Source organism: Gossypium hirsutum, chromosome D11 (assembly GCF_007990345.1).
Source record: "Gossypium hirsutum isolate 1008001.06 chromosome D11, Gossypium_hirsutum_v2.1, whole genome shotgun sequence".
Lineage (NCBI taxonomy): Eukaryota > Viridiplantae > Streptophyta > Magnoliopsida > Malvales > Malvaceae > Gossypium > Gossypium hirsutum.
The window spans coordinates 34,972,731-34,990,247 of NC_053447.1; the positions used below are offsets into that span (position 1 = coordinate 34,972,731).

At 32.9% G+C, this 17,517-nt stretch overlaps 1 long non-coding RNA gene across 1 annotated transcript; it reads left to right on the forward strand.

Annotated features, from left to right (window-relative positions):
- The first annotated feature begins 6,760 nt into the window (after positions 1–6,760).
- On the forward strand, positions 6,761–10,000 carry LOC121223081 (uncharacterized). Its single transcript, XR_005920455.1, has 2 exons — positions 6,761–6,971; positions 9,510–10,000. It is a non-coding gene; the product is annotated as an uncharacterized lncRNA (long non-coding RNA).
- Positions 10,001–17,517: the final 7,517 nt, after the last annotated feature.

Below are 17,517 nucleotides of genomic sequence, written 5' to 3' on the forward strand. Positions count from 1 at the left end.
ATTGATTGTCTAAGCTCAAATTGATGATAAGTGGCATTGTAAGAACGTTTACATTGCGAGAAAGGGAACTTACTTTAGTAGATAATCTAAATGAGTCTGTAATCTAGTAAAAGAATCAAAGTGAGAATTTGATTCAAATGTTTTTAAGGATTATTATTTTTTTACAATTCCAATTGAGGAGATGACTAGTCTTGGCTATCGGAGCAGTTGACTCCTCGGGTAGAGACATAGATGTATTAATTGAAAGAATGATACATTGGACTAGACCCAAGACATATTGATTCTGAATATGTTTGTGAATTAATTCACTTGTGATGTTCGTGATGTGATTTACCTAAATCCTGAGTTAGTCATTTACCATGCATATGTAACTCATATGCTTTGATATAAGTGGAGGCTTATGCTTTAAAGATGATCGAGCCCATAGTTGTTATATTGGGTACATGATTTGTGTATGGCATGGCTTTACTAGCAACAATGGAATTCATAGCTCGATTAAAGAGTTAACGGTATCCTCTCATTGGTATTGTGTGGATTGATAAATATGTAACATGACCATGGGTTGCTTATTCTCGAAAGAGCAATTTATCACAGTCATTTGTTAATAGTGATCATATTAATTATTAAAAAGACACAATGGTGACAATGGGATAAAATAGAATTGTATTGAGTGAATGGATTTAACTCAAAAGAATCAAGGATATCATATGAGGGTAACACACCCATAACAAGGTCATTCGACAAAACAGATTGATGAATTGCTTTCGTAAAGAGTATACAATAAGGAGTTTTCAATCATTGTTCTTCTTGTGGACTGACTCCATGATTAAGTAATTATGAATTATCGGAACGATGTTTCTAGACATAATTGCAATTACTAGAGCCTAATTGTATATGTTCGATCGATCCATCCGCTAGCTCAACAAAAGCTCCATTGGATTGCATTTAAATCAGGAGAAAATTCTACGAGTTTGGAAATAATTTAATTGAGTCGATTTATTCGATGTGGAATTAAATTGGGTAGTCGTAAGAATTGTTCAACTAGATAATTTGATTAAAGAATTTTCTTGAAAAATTAATTTAGAAAATCTAAGTGATTTTTGGAAAATTTAATTTTGATAAAGTAAATTTAAATTAATCAAAATAATTAAAATTAATATGATATTTCTGGAAATTAATTTTCAAGCCAGACAATTGACCCAATGGGTAATTGATCTTGAAAAAAAGGCTTGAGATCGTAAATTGGGTTTGGGAGCCCAAAACCGAGACTAATTGCCAAAACTAGTTGAACTAGGCCTGGTATGTGAAACCAGACCGACAGTCCAACTAGTGGCTGGATCGAACTGGTCAGGTCGTCACTGGCTCGTACTGAACCGGCAAAAACCAATCTAGCTCGGGGTGCCAATGGCCGCGACAGTGGCATTTAGATGGCCGAAAAATTGTCAGCGGTAGTAGGTCTTTGGTGGTTGAGTAGTGGAAGAATTACACTCCTACTAGTACTCTACCAGAGAATATAATTTTAAATTAACTATTTCAAAAATAATAATATTTTAATAGATTTAATATTTAATTAAATTTAATACTTATCTTAATAGTGTTTTGTTAATTTGATATTAAAGTGATTATCTTAATATTAAATTTAATTTAGTGTTTATCTTGTAGATAAATATTCTATTAATTTAATAATATTTAATATTAAATTTAATATTATATTAATTAAGTATTAAAGTGATTAAGTTTAATTATAGTTGAACTCTCTAAACTCTTCCTATATAAAGAGGGCATTGAGTCATTATTTTTCACACACTTGAATTCAAGAGAAAATTTTAAAGAGAAAACTCTCTGAAGAATTTATTTCAGAAAATTTCTAGAGATATTATTCTGATTACAACTTGCCCCAAAATTTTAGAAAAATTAAGAAATTACCCCACTGGTAATTTTTGTGAAAATTTTTTTGATTCGAAGCGAGCCTACACTCAGTAGATGTGAGCTTGAGGATAGCGGAGAAGACTACTTGGTCGAAGCGTTTATTACTTTAAATATCGCAACCAAGTTTTTATTTTGGAAAAAAAATTAAAAATATGGTTTTTCCCTAAATTTATTTTTCGCTGTAATTTCCAAACCCGATTTTCCAACATGGTTTTAGTTTAATTGTGATAAATGTGTAAGTTTCGGTTTACAGACTAAATTGAATAACAGGTAAAAATTCAAGATAATAATGTAAAATTTCATTAAAGAGTCAAATACATGAATTTAGATATTTTTAAGGTATTGAATTGATTAATTGGGCTAAATTATTATATATAAATCAAGAAACTGATCAACCGGTCGATAACCACTGGGAATGAAAAGTTATCAAGTAGTCCTCGGTGTGGTGTCTGTTGCTATTTTGTTTAGGTAAGTTTGTATTAGAATTGTTATGCTTATTGATGGTTTGAATTCTAATTATATATGTGTATATGTATAGGTGTAAAGTGAGCATGGTTAATTGAGGTAAGTTTGAAAGTGGAAATAAAGGTTTGAATTGTAAAGTATGGCAATTGTACATGTTTGAGTTGAATCATGTTATTTTCTGGAATGTATGTGATCAAATTGATCATGGTATAATGTTATAAACATGAAAAGATTATGGAATACAAGTTAAGGCCCGTGTGAGCTTAGTGAATGATTAGGATACAAATGATATGTCATTAGGGTGTTCTAGACACTAGGTGCCGATGATTACAGCTTTCAGGCACTCTGTGTTGGTAATATGTTTTTAGGTACTATGTATCGGTGGTGGATACCATACCGATGACTGGAATCTATCATTTGTTGCAAATTCTCGTCAACTTGTATAAGCAACATCGTGTAATGGTTAGTATCTCAATTGTCAGCTTGTGTAAGCATTATTTCCTCATGTATCCAAAGTTAATTTACTATAGCTCTTCGGACAAAACAGCTAATGAAAAGTTTAGAAAGGAAATTCATGGCATGAATGATTATATACTTATGAGTTGTAAATTGGCATGTGAAACATGCATATTGAGATCTTGCTAATGTTATATATACATTTCTAACCATTTGGTATGTTAGGAAATGTGAAACAAGGCATATAAATCTAGTTTTATGTTAAACTCAAATTATATGCTTAAAATGACAAGTATGTGATGTTTAATTTCTACAAACTTACTAAGCTTTAAATAAGCTTACCTCGTTTTTTTTCTTCCTTAGAGATTGTCAGACTCAAGCTGTCAATTGGATTGCTTTTGGAGATCACACATCCGTCAACTTTTTTGGTAGCTATTTACTTATTTTGGTCGGTTATAAGTGGCATGTAAATAGGGTTTTGAAATTTTATGTTTATATGTAATTTGTTTATGTTTGGTACCATTCGGTATTTGAACTAAGTTTATAAACTTGTAAGTTAAAATTGTTGTTGGTTGTGACTTTTGTTGGTAAGCATGGTTAGTGCCTATAATGTTATTTTGCTTGAAGAATTGATGCATAAAAATATGGTCATTTGGTGATCTTCATTTGTGTATATGTAATTGATAAATAATGTTAATTTGGTAATGTATAAGCATGAAATGTTAGCCTTGTTTAGGCTTGAATGGTTAATGTTTTATGTTTGAATTGTGGTGCCAATGATGGCACATTGGTTAGGTACTTAGGTTGTATGTTATATGGTGTATTTTGGAAATTTTTTTGGTGCATTGGATTAGGTTAAATGGTTGGTGTATTGCATGGCTTGTGGTATAAGTGAACTAGGGTGAGATTTCTTGATTTAGAAGGCATTTTAGGCACGCATGGTTTATGACACAGCCTACCACACGACCGTGTGACATACACGGTTGAGGGCACGGCCTTGTGGTCTATTGAAGTTAGGTGCAAGTTTATCCACACAGCCATAGTCTAGTAGACGACCTGGCGACACAGTCGTGTGACCATGATTTACACGACATCAGTCTGTTACACGGCTAGGCAACACGAACATGTCATAGAACCACACGGTCTCAGCCTTGTCACACGGCCTGGCCTCATGGCTGTGTGACCCCTGTGTTCACTTTTTACCTATCTTTTCATAAAAACTTCAGATTAGTCTTGATTTGTTCCTGAGTTATTTAAGAGCTTAGTCAGCTCGATTTTGATTGAATATAATTGGATAATTGTATTTATATTGTAATATGGAATGGTTGATTGTTTAAGTTATTGAATGATATTAATGTTTAACAGTTGTAATACATTATAGCTTGGGTCAAGTGATCGGTAATGTTATAAGATGTTACAAACCTAGTGTGTTAAGAAGATGAAAATAATATATTAATTTAAAATTATCTATTATTAAAAATGAAATTATATATTATTTTAATTAAGTGCTCAATTAACTTCTTTATTAAATATGTAAATTAATTTATTTGGTAAGTTTTGATTTTAAATGATAATTATGCATTGCAAGCATTATGTGATTTAGAGAATTTTATTTTCATAATATTTGTTTTTTATTAAATAAGAATCCTAATGAAAATTGTTTCCATAATTACACGAATTTGAGTTTTAGATTGATAAATGAGGAATATGTAACCGTGACACATAAGATTAGTTTCCTAAAATGTTTCTTCAAATTGCTATTAAACAAGGGATATATTAATTTTTATTAGAAGCTTTGGTTATGATAATATATATTTGTAGTTAAAATCAGAAGAATTCTAAAAAATATGAAATCAAAATAATTAATTTTGTAAAACTAAATTATTTTCCAGTGTTGATATTCCAACGGGAGGATGCTTTACTTTTCCAAAATTCTAGAGAAGAAATGTTAAGACCAAATATTTGGTTTACTTTTCTATAGTTGGACCTTTCAACATTAGAAAAAGGTAGAATTGTCATATGCATGTACTTTATATAAAAGGAATGCAAAGCACCTTCCAGCATTCATATTTGATACGTAAGTTTATTATGCTATTTTGTTCTTCTTTTTTTATTTAATATAACTCTATATAAAAGAATCTTCCTCCATTGACTATTTTCTTTTTGAATTATAAATAAATGGTTAAATTTTAATTCTGATCCTTCTATGTTTAAATTTGATATTTAATTTTTAATATAATTTAGTCTTTATATTTTTATAATATTATTAATTAGTTCAAATAGTTAATATCGTTAATTTTTTTATTAAAACATTACGTGGTTATATAAAATTTGTAAGAAATTTTTTAAATCTAAAAACTAGAGAGATTAAATTATTGAAAATAAAAGTAAGGGGACTAAATTCTAATATGTACGAAGTGTATAGAGACTTCGAGTCATGGTTGTTTGAACTGAATCGAAAATCTGTCAAGGTAATGGTTTGGAAAGAGGCATTAGATCGATTGACCCACAAATCGGTATGGATGGGTTGAACTAAGCTAAAACACCGGCTGAACCAGTTTTCTAATTTTTTAAAAAAATTATGATTTATTAATCAAACTCTATGGACCATTGGCTTAATTGGTTCGACCACTGGTCCAATTTTGAAAGTCTTACTTAATGTATATTTTAATCATCAAATTTTTACTCTGTAATTTGACATAAACAAATGATCAACCCATCACAAAGCGTGAATGCACTATCTAGTACTATTGTAAAGATTTAGTTATTTTATTATATATATTGTAATTTTCATATCCATAAAGTTTATATTCGAGGTTTTTTGGCTATCCCTCAAAACAATGTTGTTTCTAAAGTTAGTTTATGATATGTATTTAGAGAGTTTTTTAAATTTTTGAAAAAATAATTCAAATATAAAAAATTAAAAATATTATATAAAAATTATTTTTATAATTATATCTACACTGTTTTTAAATTTAAATTTTATATTCTATATAAATTTATTAAAATATAAACATAATTACATGCATCACATGATTTAAAAATAGTTATTTTAAATAATTTTACTGGTATTTTTATATTTTAATAATTTTTATTTTTATGCTGATGTAGCAAGTTATACAAAAAATGTCCCGTTAGGAAATTAGTACATTTAGGAGATTGTGTTACCAATCAGTTGACTCATCAGCTTTTAGTGACCAGGCTATTCGAATTAATAGTCAATGGATTTAATTGGTATTTTACAATCATTAAATTTAATAGTCAATGGATTTAGTTGGTTATTTTTGGAGTTAAATGGCTTAATTGATATCATACCACTAAATCTTTATACATGAGGTGCTATAGCATATAATACAGCTAGACCAACGTTAGATAAAATTTTCTTTCTTTTGACTTATTTCATGGCATGAAAAATTAGTCTAGTCATCATATGTTTTAAGAAAAAGGCTGCGTCAAATTATTTCACAGAAATAACAAAAAAAATTGATATCAAAAGTAAAAGTTAAAAAGAAAATAAACTAAATATGACAAAAACACAGATATAATATACTCAATGTATATCTCAAATATATATACTCAATCTAAAATAAATTAACTTTGACATCATAAATGACCTACGAGTTGAAGGCAATGTGGGACTGTCCTATGAGTTTAGAACTAGACTTAGACTTTATTGTAAACAAACATCACGGACTGTTTTGTTTTAGGGATTTTGGACTTTTATAATTGCTTGTTGAGTGTTTGAATGACTGAATATTTATACACCTTGATTGTTATTAATTCGATAAACTAATGAGCTTATGCAACCAAGAGAGATCGCCGAGAACTAAGGTAGGCCTTTACATTTTATGTATGTTGAAGCAAGTAAATAACCTAGTAAGCATGCAATTAAAGGTAATAATAATATGTTAAATAAAAACCTGCGAACCATGTAGGAGTAGTATGAGCTGGGGGTCGCATGAGTGGGTCTCGCAAGGGTTTAAAAGAGGATTCGCCAATGCTAGTGTTCGCCAATGCTAGTGTTCGCCAAAACATGGGCCTCGCCATAGTGTAGAGTTCGCCACCTGAAGGAGTTCGCCAAAAATCATGAGTTCACCAAGTAAAGGTGTCTGCCAGCGCAGGTCAGTCGCCAGTCTTAGGGATCGCAGGGTAGGTGTTTGGTATGCTCGCCAGTGGGTTTGGGACAAATTGTCAGCTAGGTTCGTGGGTAGGTCGCGAGCTGTGCTCGCCAAGTTGTAGCGAAATATTAGGTTTTCAATGGGGGGTTTGCAAGTAGCTAAAACCTAAATTATTCTGCTTCATTTTTTATGATGTGTTTAGAAAAACATGCAAATAGGTTTATTTTTAATGTGATTTATTTTGCATATGTGTGATGTGCATGGTTGATTAATCTGTTTTTGGTGTTTTAATGGAAAGTCATTTTAGTGGCTAATGTGATATTCGAAATTCGGGTTAGACTATCTGGTGAGGTTTAGGGCGCCACAGAGGTAGTCAAGGCAGAGCACCACCGGAAACGAGATTTTCTCTCGGCAAGAATCAAATGGGTCAAAGTTTAATTCACTTGCCAAATTTGGTGAAAGGGAGGAGGAGAATGGGGGTGAGATTTTGGGTCCCTTCATGTTTGGTAAACAAACGGAGCAGGTTTCAGCATCCAAGGCGGAAGTTTCGAGGAAAATGAATGGAGGAAAATCTAGTGCAGTAGTGACAGAAAATGGGTCAATTGGTTTTAAAGTAAGGGAAAGGGTGTTAGGAAAAGCGCAATGTTTTTCAAAACAAGGATTCATAAGCAGACAAAATATGGGCTTGGAGAAACTAGGATAGGCTGTCACACTGCAGGCTAACAAAAGGGTCAGATACGTTGGGTTCAGGGGAATCAAAAGTTCTTAAATAGAAACAAGCATACTGTGGTGAACCTAAAGGAGAACAAAAACCCAAACATTTTTTCTGAAAATACAGGAAACCAGAATAACAACCTGGATTTCAAAAATCTTATTCCACCCTCTATTATCCCATTTTCATTGAAAAAAAAGTAATAACCAAATATGCCTTGAAAATCAGCTTAGGTGAAGGAGCGATTTTATCTGTCGAACAAGAATTTTCAATTACTATTCAGCAAGTTGTTTAGGGCATTGTGAAGCGAATGGAGGCAGAGGGTCAAAATAATGTCTGATTGGTGGAAAATCAAGTGGTACTGGTGTTGACCGGTTGGGAAATGGGTAGCATTCAGATGAAATGATGGATTTGGGCCAAAGTGATGAAAGGGGTACGGTTGGTATGGATGATTCCATATAGGATCGGGTATGTGCTTCATAAATCAGTTTTGTTGATGCTTTTTTTATGAATTCAAGGATTATGGTATGGAACTGTCAGGGTACGGGGCACCCTAACTTTCATAGGATTATTAAGGAGTTTTTGAGAGAGAATGACCTAGAGATTGTGGTTCTTGTTGAAATTAGGGTTAGTGGTTATAAGGCGGATAGGGTTATCAAACAAAATGGAATGTCATTTTCGCATAGTGTAACAATCCGTTTTCAGTAGTGTTAGAAATAGTGGTTTCGGGACCACAATTTCGGTGAGTGAATTATTATTTATTATTTATTTAATGTCTACGAGATTTTATTAAGGTCGTGTTAAAGTTTTATTGAGAAATTTTGATGTTTAAATGGTTAATTCGGTAAAAATGACTAACTTGTAAAATGTGAAAAAGTTGAGTTCTATTAGTTAAAAAGGTCAAATGGCTATGAAATGTCAAAGTAATGGACTAAGATAGTAATTATACCATTTAATGAGTTAGTGGGTAGTTATGGACAATGTTTTATTGAAAATTTTGATTAGTAATAAAGGTAAAATGGTAAATAAAATTAAAATCAAATAGGCTAAAATCATCATCTTCCTCATATTTGTTTCTTTATAACTGATTCATCCATGGAAGAATAGCAAGGGTTTTGCTAAGCATTGTTTTCACTTGCATGGTATGTATTTAAGGCCCGATTTTAGTGATTTTTATGTTTTTGAGTTCATTTTAGCTTAGTCTAGCTAGCACCTGGTTAATTTGCAAAATTTTTAAAAGTTGAAGAACTTGCCATGGATGTTTTTTAATGTGTTTTGATGTTAGTTGATAAATTATTAACTTTGGTTGTTAAATAAACATGTTTTGTTAAGTGATTTTTTATGAAATTGCGTTTAGGGATTTATCTGTGAAAATAGTAAAATTTCATGTTAAAATTATGAAATGTTGTTTTAAGTGAGTTGTTATAAGTCCCTATGAAATTTGGCAAGCTGGTGTTCTTCTTCTTACATCTCTTTTGTCATCCCTTGTCATTGCCAGTTACATCTCGGTAACTATTGCTTGTACGTTCTTTCAATGATGTAGATTCATTCTTTCAGTTTTCACAGGGGTAAGTAGTCTATTTGAGTGGGTAAGTTGGGATTGGTCTAATTGTCTTTGTGTTTCTGTTAGGTGAAGAGCGAGTGTCGCATAACTCTCATCTAACGAATTGAGTATTTAGGTGAACTTGACATTAAGGGTAAGGACTGTATGCCTTAGGGACTAATGTTGTTTCCTTTGACCGAATACTCTAAATCGAGTAGGGGCGAAATGAGTGATTTGATTTTGGTGTATTGTTGCTAATTGGCTTTGTTTTGGATGTCGTATGTAGGAATTTGAAGTGTGATGTAGTGTCACTATTCAGAAAATCATCAGGTGTGTGACTCAAACTCGAGAAAACTCTATGAAACTACATGAAACTAAAATTGGCAGTCGGAGCCACACGAGTGTGTGTTTGGCCGTGTAAGCCACAAGGGCGTTTGTCTGGCTGTGTGAGCCACACGAGTGTGTGCTTAGTCGTGTGCCTAGCCATGTAGGCCACACGGGTTGGACAAGTAAGGCGTGTTGGCCCCTTTTAAAAGTTAAGTTGGGTCGAACATGCAATTTGTAAAACTCTATAATTGGTTATGTGATTATGTTTGATATATGTTAAAACTAATAGGTTACATGACGTTAGATGCAAACATTCTGTGAGCATAATAGATTTTTCAAACTTGTAATTTTACTATATCAGTATTTGCGTGAGCGTGTTTCTATTTCGTAACTCTGACTCGGATATTGTGCGCAATTCTGATTTGTGAAACCATATACTTAATTAGCGCATCTTTGATCTAATAAGCTTATAAAAAAGCATGCATAGTTTGAATAAATTTGTGCATATGATGAGATGTTGCATGTGCATTGGGGTGGGATCTAAATATGATATGAAGAAGATCTGGTAGACCTTGATCTGTATTTCTGGCGGTTCACCCGCGATATCTAATTCTAACAGTTAAACTGCAATTATGTCTTTTTGGTAGCTCGACTGCATGATTTTTCAGTGGCTCAAGTCCCCTAAATTGGTGTGTAGGGTTGGATGGGTATTAATTACCCTAATTGGTGTGTTGGGTGGGATGGAGATGGTGTGTAGTGGATGGGGGTAGATATTATTCTGTTTGACATTTTGCATCGCTAAACATGTCATGTCATATGTATCTGCTCTATTATGTTGTATCTGTGCATTAATTTTTCTGCTATCTGTTATAGTTGTGGGCCAAGTCGCACACTAAGTTTCTAGCTCACTCAATTATTTTAACATTTCAGTTAATCCGTAGACTTAGGATTGAGCGACATTTGAGAGCTCAGATTGATCATACTTATAAGATGATTTAATTTATTTTAAATTAAAATGTAACACCCATAACCTATCTCCGACGTCGAATTAGGATTACAAAGCATTACCGTAAAAAATCAGAACAATAATGACATTTAGTGATAATTACATAAAACTCATCATAAACTTAGCAAACATATACATTTGGGCCTTAAACCGAGCCTTCGGGGTCCTAAAAATAGTTTAGAAACAATTCGGGACTAATTTGAAAGAATTAAGATAATTTGGGAAAAAGTTGAAAACTTTAAAAACAAGGGTCACACGGCCGTGTGACATAGTCCAAACCATGTGGATTTCGAACAAAGAGACACACGGTCGTGTCCTAGCGCGTGTCTTAAACCAACTCACTAAGTTAGGTGACACGGCCGTGTCGCAGACCGTGTAACTCACTGACTTGAAATATTAAGTGACACACAGCTGTATAGCCAGGTCGTGTGATAGGTGTCCCAGGCCATCTACTCCACAATTTGACCATAAAAACAAGTCATTTCAATACCTATCATTGCACAACAAAATGCACCATTTACATATGCATTTAGTTGACCATAACACTCTCTAAACACACTCAAAATATACCAAATTAAACAACCTATAAATTCTAACCAATATGCCACTCAAAGGCACCTCAATTCATACCAACTCAACCTTACAATATAATCCAAACATACATCATTACAACCACAACCTTTCAACCATTTCAACCACATATAAACATATCTCATGTCAAATATATACTTATCATTCAAAAGTGACCATAAGACACGTACTTACTAACCATTACAAGTCCAACCAAACATATACTCAAAAGACATAACCATACCAAGTTGGCCAAATAACATATTCACAACCTTTATTACATTTAAGCCTTATACATACCAGACTCACATATTTCATTGGAACATTTTGTTCATACTTTAATCATCCACACACAAATCAATCAACCATTTCTTTCCTAATATGAAAAGACCATCTCAACCATTAACAAAAAAGTATTAAGGCATACCAAAACTTGGCACAACCCAAAACATACCAATTTAACATACCAACCTATACATTCCATTTATAGTCATTTCAATAGATTTAAAAGTTACCAAAATGGATCATTGGATAGTGTGATCGTACTCAGAAGTTGATTCCAATCTTTCGAGCTTCCGATGATCTACAAAACAGACAAAGTAATTACGTAAGCAACTAGTGTTTGGTAAGCTCATATACAGGAAAGTTAAACTTACATAACATAAAACGATTAACTCATTCATTTATAGTTCATGAGATCTTAAGGATACTTTTCCTTCCTATCCACAACACCTCACAAGGTTAGTAGATATAATTAAGAACACGTTTATACGTGAAAAGGGAACATAACATGTAATGAATTTCATTTTGTAAATCATCCAACACATAATCAATTAATTACATTTTCAAACCATTTATATATATTAAAACTTCTATTTCATAAACCTAATGACATAACTCATTTCATATACATACCTTTTCAATCATGCTCATTAAGTCATTTAGACATTATATTTCCTATTCATCACAATCCACATAATTAGTAGATAATTTGAAAATATAACATCTATGAAACATAACATATATTATGAAATGAATTCCATACATCTATCATTCATCACATGATAAATTCTCTTCCTTTTTATTTCCTTTACACATACCTATCTTTCTATTTCATATGATCATTACCAACAATAAGTTTTTATACATGTTTTTCCATTAACCTTTACTTACCCGTTGAACCGTATAGAATAACATTGGATACTCGAGAATGCTCACACATAGTGTGCCTTTTCATGTAACTGTAACATTTCCTTTCCATTAGTGCTCACAGGAGCTGTGGGTCGGAATGTTAGCTACACGATGTTGCTCACACGAGTTGTGGAGTATCTGCAACAAATGTAGGACCTTAGCCATCAGTAGGACACTCAAGACCAACACCCAAAATCTTATAACTCTAATGACATATCATTCGTATCCTAAGTATTCACAAGGTTCAAACGTGACTTTTACATTTCTAATCATTTATTTCAATCGCATTATAACATTTTTGTATACCATCATGAATTTCACATTTATAAATTACAACATTAAGTCAACTACCCTTCCAACAATATCCATAATATAAATTATCAAATCAAGATTCTAGTTCACGTAATTATACATAGTAATTCATCCAGAACATCAAATGGCAAATTTAATCTCTATACAAACTTACCTCGACAAAAACAGTTGTAAAAACGAAGTCGACGACTAATCCAACACTTAGCTTTTCCTCGGTTTTGATCCGCTTAGCTCGTTTCTTGATCTAAATAAATATTTTTATTCAATTATTCTCGTTCCAACATTTAAAATAATTAGTTTAGCTTATAACCCTCAATGATGGAAATTTATGAAATTTCCCTCAAGCTTTACCTTTTATGCAATTTAGCCCGTAAACTTGAAACTTATAATTTCACCATTTTTAACCGTAAATCATGCTAGCTGATTTTTACCTAACATATAATAGCTCATATTTATCATTAATTCACAACTGTTTCCCTTAATTTTACCATTTAAACAATTTAATCCCTATCATTCAAAATCACTTAACAAAATACTTATATCTAGCTATAAACTTTAATAATTCATCCATTAAAATAAAAAGCACCTCAAAATCATTCATGGAAAATCCCTAAACCTTTAACAGTTCTACAAATTTACCCCTAGGCTAGCTAGATTAAGCTAATACAAGTTCAAAAACATAAATATCATTAAAAATGAGATAAAAATACCTACCATGTAATTGATTTTAAGCATGGCCGAAACTTTGGTGTTCTTGAACCATGGCTTTTGGTGAATGAAGGTTGAAGAAAGTGAATAAAAAAATAATGAAATGGCCATTTGTCTTGTTTTTGTTTTAATTACCTTTTTACATTATTAACTTATAACATAACTTATAATTTTTATACTTAAACCATTAATAAACCATCCAACATAAATGAATATGGCTTATTTGTCAAATAAAACCATCCAACAAGTTATTTTAACCCATTTATCCCTTATAAATTAATAATGATTAACTTATGTGACTTTTACGATTTAGTTCTTTTTACTAAATTTACTATTAGAATGTTAAAATTTTTGAACCAAATTTTAATATAACCCTAATAACACTTTGGAAATATTTTAATAACTATTTACGGGCTCGGTTTATAGAAATGAGGTCTCAATACCTCATTTTCCAAAATCACTTGACTTTCGGAACAAGTCACTTGCACTTAAACTTTAGTTCAAACAACATAAATTATCAAATCAAAATTTATTTTAATACTATTTTTGACTCATAAATATTAAATAATAATATTTACGGACTAACTCGTTAGATTTGTGACCCTAAAACTACTATTTTTGACACCACTGAAAAATGAACTATTACATAAACTTTATGGACTTTTATTTGGGATTGTTTATCAATTTTTGGACATTATTAATGTTTTGGGTTTTGGTTGGCATTAATGGTTTTAATAAGCTAAAACTATACATTAGATGATTTTTCGTAAACTAAATTTGAATGATCGTTTTCAAATTAAATGAGCTAACAATTTTTCCGCTGCAAATGTTAAACAAGAAATCAAGTTTCTAGTAAAGAAATAAGCAAAGTTTAATAACATGACTCTTTTAATAAACTTGAAAAATGTTCAACGTTTTGAAAGACACTTTTAACAACTATCAAGATTAGTTTTAATAATACATTAGACAGGTGTTTATAAAATGTTTGATACGTGAATAAGATATGTTTTGAAAGAAAATTATTGAAGTTTTAGAAAGTTAATGTAACTTTCAAGATTCGGTCACAACTGTTAGAGTAACTAACAAGTCAGTTAATCTGTTAGCTATTAGTTAGCTGTTAGTTAATCTATTAACTTGGTATTTGTAGATAGCATGCTTTGATATATAAAAGCATGAGCAGCCTCTGTACAGACTATCAATCTACAAAATGTATTCTTCTTTATTAATAAGGTTTCTGTTATTTTTTTCCATTCTTGTTATAGTTTAACATGGTATCAGGTGTCCATTTCTTTCTAGAGTTATTCCATTGAATCCTTGTATTTTTCATGGCTCCTCCTTCTAGTCTGTCTGCTATTCAATCTACTACACCAGTGATGGCTTCTAATCTTACTGATGGAGTTGTTGACAGTCGTTTCTTTTTCACCAAGAAAATCAGTGTTCTTCTTAATGATAATAATTACTTGCTATGGCGTCAACAGGTTCTTTTGACGATCAAGACGTATAAGCTTCAAAACTTTCTTGACTCTCGTACTGTACCTCCTCCTTAATTAATTCCAGATGATAATGGGATTCCTCAAGAGAATCTTAAGTTTACTCGGTTTGAACAACAAGATAGTGCTCTTGCATCGTGGCTCCTGCCGTCGGTGAGTCAAACGGTTCTTCCACATCTCATTGGTCTGGATACTAGTGCTCAAATCTGGAATGCTCTTGTTAATTTGTATGACAGTAAAACCACCTCTCAGTTGATGTTTTACAAAAGGGCTTTACACTCTCAGTGCAAAGGTGATCTTTCTATGAAAGATTTCTTAATGAAAATCAAGGTTACTGTGATAATCTTGCTAGTTGTAGAGAAGTTATTCGTGAGCATGAACATGTTACTACAATTCTTACTGGGCCGTCGCATGAGTATGAATCTATCATTACGATTATCACTGCAAGTCAAATACCCTACAATGTTCAGGGTGTCATTACCATGCTTCTTGATGTTGAAGCACGACAACAAGTTACAATACTTGAGGCTCCTAGTTCAGTTAATATAGTCTCACATCAACCCGCAGATGTTGCTGTCAACAGTGCGCCTACACCAGCTTATCGTCCCTCATCAGCTGCTCGAGGTCGTCAGCGTGGTCGCTCATCTGGATCACGTATTCAATGTCAATTGTGTGGAAAAATAGGTTACCTTCTTGATCGATGTTACTATCGGTTTCATGCCTCCTATAAGAGTGCAGGCTACAGACCACCTCCTTCCCCACAAGTGAATATCTGTATGTTCAAAATTGGATCTCCTATCGCATCCTGGGTGCCACCATCTATGCTCATGACGCCTCTTGCTGTTCAAGTTCACAACCATGTTGGTTCTTTCCACCTGCCCCAGTTCCTACCTAGACTAATCTATTTACTATTAGTTCTCCGCAACATGTTAGTGCATATACTTTAGTAGCCCCACAACTTTAGGCTTATCTTGCAACCCCTGAAATAGTTGGTAACAATGCTTGGTATCTTGACTCTGGCGCAACACACCATCTCACAAATTTAGCCATTTCACTAGGTGAAAGTACTTCCTACAATGGTCTAGGTAAAGTGTATGTTGGTAATGGTACTGCACTTCCGGTTATGTGTATTGGTCAATCGTCTTTACTTACTCGTTCACGACCAGTATACATGAGATCACTGTTGTTTGTACCTGGTATAACCAAAAACCTCTTATATGTGTCCAAGTTTACAAAAGATAATGAGGTAATATTTGAGTTTTTTCTACACAGTGTCAGGTTCGTGATCCGAAAACCAGGGAGATCCTTCTTCGAGGTTTGGTGCATAATAGGTCGTACAAACTTCACTTAAATGGTTCTTCCAAAACTATCTTGCCTTCTGGCTCAGCTCAGTGTTTTACTGCTAATATAATAATTCCTTTAAGTATATGGCATTCTAGGTTAGGGCATCCCTGTAATGCCACACTTACAAAGGCTCAAAACTATTGTAACATACCATTTGGTATAGATACAGAATCTCTTAATTGTGTTGCTTGTCATTTAGGAAAATAACATAAGCTGACATTTCATAAGTCGTTATCTGAGTATACTACACCATTTCAACTGGTGGTTGTTGATGTTTGGGGACCAGCTCTAGTCTTTTCCAATGGTTTTCGTTATTATGTTGCTTTCACATATGCATATACAGGATACACTTGGGTTTATTTCTTGCAGAAAAAGTCAGAGGTGCTTATTGTCTTCCCACAGTTTTATAGGCAAGCTGAAATAGCTCTTGGCTACAAACTTAAAGCTTTACAAACAGATAGGGGAGGAGAATTTCAAGTGTTGAAGTTGTACTTATCTCAACAATGGATCATACATCGTTTTACATGTCTGTATACTTCTGACCAAAATGGACTAGTTGAATGCAAACACAGACATATAGTTGAAGCTGGTCTTTCCATACTGGCTCATGCATCTATGCCCTTAACCTACTGGAATGATGCCTTCAGCAGTGCAGTATACTTGATAAACAAGTTGCCTTCTTTTCCCTTAGGCAACATCTTACAGTATGAAAAAAATTTTCAGGTTCAACCAAGTTATTCATCTCTTCGAGTTTTTGGCTGTTTGTGCTTTCTCAATCTTAGACCCTACAGCACCCACAAGCTACAGTTTTGATAAACCCCATGCACGTTTTTAGAATACTCCCCATTACACAAAGGGTATCGTTGTCGGGATAATGATGGTAGAGTGTATATTTCTCGTCATGTCACATTTCATGAAACTGTGTTTCCATTTAAAACCATCAGCTCAAAATCTGTTCCCTCCATGCCTTCTCCACAGTCTAGTTCTAAACTGCTCGTCTTATCCCCAAGCCATATACCACATGCTAATCTAACAACTGTTGTTTCAACCACTTCTCGAGTCAACTTCTTGAATGATACCCCTTTGTCCAGCTCACCTAGTCCAGCACATTCTCTTTGTGATAACTCTACATCTAAAACGTCTAGTATTGATATGCCAAACCAGCCACATCATCAACCTTCTATTCCACTTAACTCTCATGCTATGGTTACACGTAGCAAAGCTGGCATTTTTAAACCCAAGGCATACTTGAGCAAAGCAACTTGTTTTTCTAATGATACTCTTGCTGACATCCATGAAGTAATGTGCAATGAGTGTTGGAAAGCAGCAGTGCATAGTGAGTTATA